The sequence below is a fragment of the Polypterus senegalus genome, chromosome 14, assembly GCF_016835505.1.
Source record: "Polypterus senegalus isolate Bchr_013 chromosome 14, ASM1683550v1, whole genome shotgun sequence".
NCBI lineage: Eukaryota > Metazoa > Chordata > Cladistia > Polypteriformes > Polypteridae > Polypterus > Polypterus senegalus.
Window position 1 is genome coordinate 77,153,880 of NC_053167.1, and position 6,535 is coordinate 77,160,414.

A 6,535-nucleotide genomic window follows, 5' to 3' on the forward strand; every position below is an offset into this window, starting at 1 on the left:
TATAAATAAGGCCCAAATTAATTCATCGTTTGAGTCTGTTTGGGTTGACTAAAGCTTTCCTCCTTTCCAATCACACACACACAAACGTACCCTTAAAACAAAAATGAGCTCCAATTTGGAGGTCTGCATTCTCATTGTAGTGGCTTAATGCTGATTGCAAACCATACCAATGTGGGACAGAGATCTAACACAGAAGAAAGAGGCCAAAAAGTTAACATCTAACATGAGGAACTGTGACACAGCTTTGAAGTTCTCAGATTGGATAATCTGGTGCATCTTAACATAAGGACACCAAACATATCATTGGCAGAGTCCTACATTCAACCTTCAGAACTTTCACTAATGTAGAAAATGTGGACACAACTCTCACTGCACTGTACCCTCAGCCAGGGCAAATAAGAGGTCTAAACTTGTAGTCGTCTCATTTTCAATGGATTTCTCACTTTTTACAAGTTGAACTAATTGTTGAACTATAAAAAATTTAATGAAATGAACTGAATACAAGTGAGATGGGTGTTCACCTCCTGCAATAGTTTGGGTGCACTGCACCCAAATTCCTTTGTCAGTTCTCTGATTTGCTTGACTGCAGCTATTTACGTGAACTGAAGTAAAGCCTTTGCAGGAGATGATAATTTAAAATGCTGTTTAATTGTGTACTATGACAGAGATGCAATGTCCATCTGCTTCACCACTGAATCCTTTACACACAGAAGGAAAGGTGACAATCGATCTCTCTGTTCTTCTCAGTATGTGAATCAGTGGCTGAGTGAGCGAACGACAGTACAGTAAATAAGCACCTTGAACATTTCAAATTTTAGACTACCATGTCAAACTTTATGGTGAAAGATCTCTCACATAAAGCAGGTAAGACTCAAAATGTCATTTGCATGCTTTATTTTTGTTGTATTTCATCTAAATTGAGCAGATGAAATCCTAAAATACTTTTGAAATGACAAAAGGGTGATTTCATTTTATTTTTAAAACCTTGATAAATGACTCTGATGGTGGCATGGTTGCTCAGTGGTAGCGCTGCTGCCTTGCAGTTAGGAGACCTAGGTTCGCTTCCGAGTCCTCCCTGCGTGGGGTTTGCATGTTCTCCCTGTGTCTGCGTGGGTTTCCTCCCACAGTCCAAAGATATGCAGGTTAGGTGGATTGGCGATTCGAAATTGTTCCTAATGTGATCTTGGGGTGTGTGTGTGTACCCTTTGGTGGGCTGGCACACTACCCAGGGTTTTTTTCCTGCCTTGTGCCCTGTGCTGGCTGGGATTGGCTGCAGCAGACCCCCGTGATCCTGTAGTTAGGATATAATGGATGGATGGATGACTCTTATGTGTGTGGAAAACAAAATTGCAAATGGTGCTGTTTCATTTCATTTTTAATTTTTGCAGCATCCTTTCATGTAGACTTTGAAAAAGAAATGGTAAAAGACAGATTGCATTTTCATTTTAAAATTTTAATTTTTGTTTCCTTTTTTGCAGAAAATGCCTCCCATAGTCTTTTGACTTGTCTTTAGGTTTGCAGAAACTTATTTACTGTCGAGTTAGTACAGCAGGGAGAAGAGTGCTTGAGTTTGTATATAAAAGAAATGACAATTTACTTCCGATTTTTTTTTTGAGGGTGAAAGTAATCTGTGGTTTTGGGTGTTCATTTTTTTCATTATTCTCTTTGGCATAATTTTTCACTTTTTCTTTTTCACGATTTTCTGTCTATCCTTCATAGACTGTCTAAAAGAACTTTCTGTTATGTTTTTCTCATCACTTTTTTTTTTTACGATCACTGTAATTATTGTATATAGCACATGCACTTATTATTCTTGTTTTTGTATGGAACTGTGTATATAATTTCAGGACATTATTGGCACATTTGGAATACACCAGAATTCTGTTTTTTTTTTTTGAACAGTCATCATTGTGTGTGTCTCAGTTCTCCCATCCCCTAATAGTTCAGTTATGGCTTCAGGTGTCCGGAGTCTGAAATTGTGCAAAGGTGCCAATGCAAAGAGTGCCACAAATGTAAACAGAAAAGTGTCAGTTTGATCAGATAATCCAAACCATACCTAATCATCTGAAAAATATTATTAAAACATAACCTTTTCAAGCCTGCTTAATTCAATGCAGCGACTCAGTAGACTAGTGCCAATCCTGACAACATCATGCGAAGATTTAAAAAGTGAAAAGAAAATTTGCTTTCTCTACACAAAATGTACATTTGATTTGTCGCTGAATTCAATTTTATGCTAAATATTTGAACCAATGGCTTCCAAAAATCATTTTATTAAACGTATTGCAGATTCGTCCATCTGCTCATTTTCCATCTTTCTTATCAGGCTCAGAGTCATGCAGAGTCAATGCCAATGTAGGCAACACTGGCTACAAAGATATAACATACCTTAAGAAACTTCATCACAGGACATACATCCATTTTCAGTTCTACTTAAACCCATGTCAGGATCTTGGGGGCGAGCAGTGAATCCCAGTAACCTTATATTAGATTAAATAAACTTTATTAATCACATGAGGAAATTCAAAATTGGGTGAAAGACAAGAGGCAGCCTTCAATGGTGTGCCATAGTCATGCACCTACCTGGCTAATTTAATCTTTAAGAGAAAAGTTGGACTACCAGGAGAAAAGGCTAAAAACAGACACAAGGAGAACATAAAGACTCTGCACAAGCTCTCCCCAGACTAGAGTTCTGACTCCGAATTCTGGAGCGCCACCCACCCCCACAAATATATCATTTTAATTTAATTTGTCAATTATACCATACAGCAATTTCCATGATTAGATACTTAGATTATGAGCATGCTATGTTATCAACTGAGCATTTTATTTTCCATCCTTTTCGTCTCATTTGTCATGTCATGATAGGGCAGGCTCATTTCCTTTTCTGTTTATTATTTTATAGTGCTGAGTGTTTTGTTTTTTTTTACAAACTGGAGCTCATAGTGCTACAGCCTAAATTTATATTAAATACTTAGTTTTGGTTTTTTTTGTCTTGCTCTGGTTTTCATGACAATGTACAAAAGTTATATGTTCTTCAGAGGTCAAATGATTCTAGGTGGGAAATGGCTGTTTAAATCAAACCCAGATGTTTTATAACAGGCAAGACCAGCACCAAATAGCTTCACAATGAAAATACATTCAAAAAAAGGCTGCTGTATAAGTGGAATACCCAAAGTACAGATCATCCAGTTGGTTGTGTGCTCATTTGTTTTTAGTTCATCTTCATGACGATGAGTGACAAGAATAGCTGGGGGTGGTAAAAGAAAGGAAGCAATACATCAGATTATAATGTTGTTTCTAGATACCGCATTTACAGTGCATCCGGAAAGTATTCACAGCGCATCACGTTTTCCACATTTTTTTATGTTACAGCCTTATTCCAAAATGGATTAAATTCACTTTTTTCCTCAGAATTCTACACACAACACCCCATAGTGACAACATGAAAAATGTTTACTTAAGATTTTTGCAAATTTATTAAAAATAAAAAAATTGAGAAATCACATGTACATAAGTATTCACAGCCTTTGCCATGAAGCTCAAAATTGAGCTCAGGTGCATCCTGTTTCCCCTGATCATCCTTGAGATGTTTCTGCAGCTTAATTGCAGTCCATCTGTGGTAAATTCAGTTGACTGGACATGATTTGGAAAGGCACACACCTGTCTATATAAGGTCCCACAGTTGACAGTTCATGTCAGAGCACAAACCAAGCATGAAGTCAAAGGAATTGTCTGTAGACCTCCGAGACAGAATTGTCTCGAGGCACAAATCTGGGGAAGGTTACAGAAAAAGTTCTGCTGCTTTGAAGGTGCCAATGAGCACTGTGGCCTCCATCATCTGTAAGTGGAGGAAGTTCGAAACCACCAGGACTCTTCCAAGAGCTGGCCAGCCATCTAAACTGAGCGATTGGGGGAGAAGGGCCTTAGTCAGGGAGGTGACCAAGAACCCAACAGTCACTCTGTCAGAGCTCCAGAGGTCCTCTGTGGAGAGAGGAGAACCTTTCAGAGGGACAACCATCTCTGCAGCAATCCACTAATCAGGCCTGTATGGTAGAGTGGCCAGACGGAAGCCACTCCTTAGTAAAAGGCACATGGGAGCACGCCTGGAGTTTGCCAAAAGGCACCTGAAGGACTCTCAGACCATGAGAAACAAAATTCTCTGGTCTGATGAGACAAAGATTGAACTCTTTGGTGTGAATGCCAGGCGTCATGTTTGGAGGAAACCAGGCACCGCTCATCACCAGGCCAATACCATCCCTGCAGTGAAGCCTGGTGGTGGCAGCATCATGCTGTGGGGATGTTTTTCAGCGGCAGGAACTGGGAGACTAGTCAGGATAAAGGGAAAGATGACTGCAGCAATGTACAGAGACATCCTGGATGAAAACCTGAGCGCTCTTGACCTCAGACTGGGGCAACGGTTCATCTTTCAGCAGGACAACGACCCTAAGCACACAGCCCAGATATCAAAGGAGTGGCTTCAGGACAACTCTGTGAATGTCCTTGAGTGGCCCAGCCAGAGCCCAGACTTGAATCTGATTGAACATCTCTGGAGAGATCTTAAAATGGCTGTTCACCGACGCTTCCCATCCAACCTGATGGAGCTTGAGAGGTGCTGCAAAGAGGAATGGCATAAACTGGCCAAGGATAGGTGTACCAAGCTTGTGGCATCATATTCAAAAAGACTTGAGGCTGTAATTGCTCCCAAAGGTGCATCGACAAAGTATTGAGCAAAGGCTGTGAATACTTATGTACATGTGATTTCTCCGTTTTTTTATTTTTAATAAATTTGCAAAACCTCAAGTAAACTTTTTCACATTGTCATTATGGGGTGTTGTGTGTAGAATTCTGAGGGAAAAAATGAATTTAATCCATTTTGGAATAAGGCTGTAACATAACAAAATGTGGAAAAGGTGATGCGCTGTGAATACTTTCCGGATGCACTGTATATCTATACTCACAATTTCAGTTTTGCATTGAAGAAAATGAAGGAACAAATTTTAGTTTGGTTAAAAATACTGCAAAAGAAGATAGAGCAAATAACAAAGCTAGAGAATCTGCTGCTTTATTATGTAATTTAAATTCTATGTTAGATTCAGGTGATTGTATATTACTCGCATGAGCATTATGACTGCACAACCACCAAAAACTATAAGCCATTAGTACAAATGTAAAATCCATCCATTCATCAGAATATTCAATTGTTTATTCATTAAAGGCAGATGAGGAGGACGATAAGGTAAGGTAAAGTAGTTGCACTGGACAAAGCCTGAAACCAACCTTGGAGAAGGTGCAATTTTCTTATAGGGTAAATCAGAATACTGTAAGTACTGTATAATATTGTGTGCTGTCCAGTTGGTTATATGGGATCTATTTTCTGTTTGTTTTTCCTTTATTATTTGTGTCCTAGTGCTTACAGTATTGGACACCAATGACATTATCAGATATTCAGCTGACAGTGCTTTGTTATTATGTAATTTTCATTAAGCAAGGTAAGGAACCCAGCATTTCATAAGTATTTGAACATTTTTGGAGACTGAGTTTGCCTCTTTGATGTTGGAACAGCTGCCAGCTAGGGTGCTTTCTTTAGAGGATCAGCTATGGGTTAACCAGCTTCAGATAATGGATGGATGGGTAGGTGGATTTTGCCTAACTGCATTTTATTTTTCAATGAGTAAAAACAAAAGAAAAACAGACTGTTAAGAATGTTGTTACCAAAGACTGAATTTCGGTTGACTTCTCCACTATGATAAATTGTGTATAAATATTTAGTGCTTGGTTTTGGACTTGTGAAAGAAAGATGGATGAACCCCGTTCCCTGTCTTAGCCAAACTGGAGGAGACCATCTGGGACTGGAGGAGACAGCTGTCAAAATTGAATGCTCCCTTAGAAACACTAGGTGGCAATACAAAGAAAAGGAGAGATTAGTAATGATTGTAAATCCCTGAAGAAAATGGTAACTCTATGCATGTACTGTATATATTAATTTTGGAGTACAACAAAAGGTCATCTCACAACTTCTTTGCTTGGCTGTTGGAATAATAAGCAGACACTAAATTGAGGATCTGAGGTTACAACTTGAAACGTAGGTGGACAGACACTCCAACATATAGGAAGGAGCAATGTTATTTAAAGTCTTATATTCTCTTAGTAGCAGCCAGTATAGCAACGCTAAAACTGTAGAGATGTAGTCAGATTTTCTTTTTTTGGTTAAGATATCTGCTGCTGCATTCTGATCTAATTGCAACCTATTGATGTCTTTCTTAATAGGCCTGTTAGGAGTGCATTACAGCAATCTAGTGGACTAAAAACAAAAGTGCGAATTAATCTCTCAGCATCTTAAATATTTCACCCATATATTGTGCCTCGGCTGCAAATGGGTAGAAATTGATTGAGATGTTCACAGGTTAGAGTCCAAAACAAAAGTGAATGTAATAGGAAAAGATGGCGGCTTTAAAGCCCGAGACCAGAAGTGACTTCTTTGGGACCAGAACCGGAAGTGACATCAACCATGGCGCCGGAGCCAGACGTGATG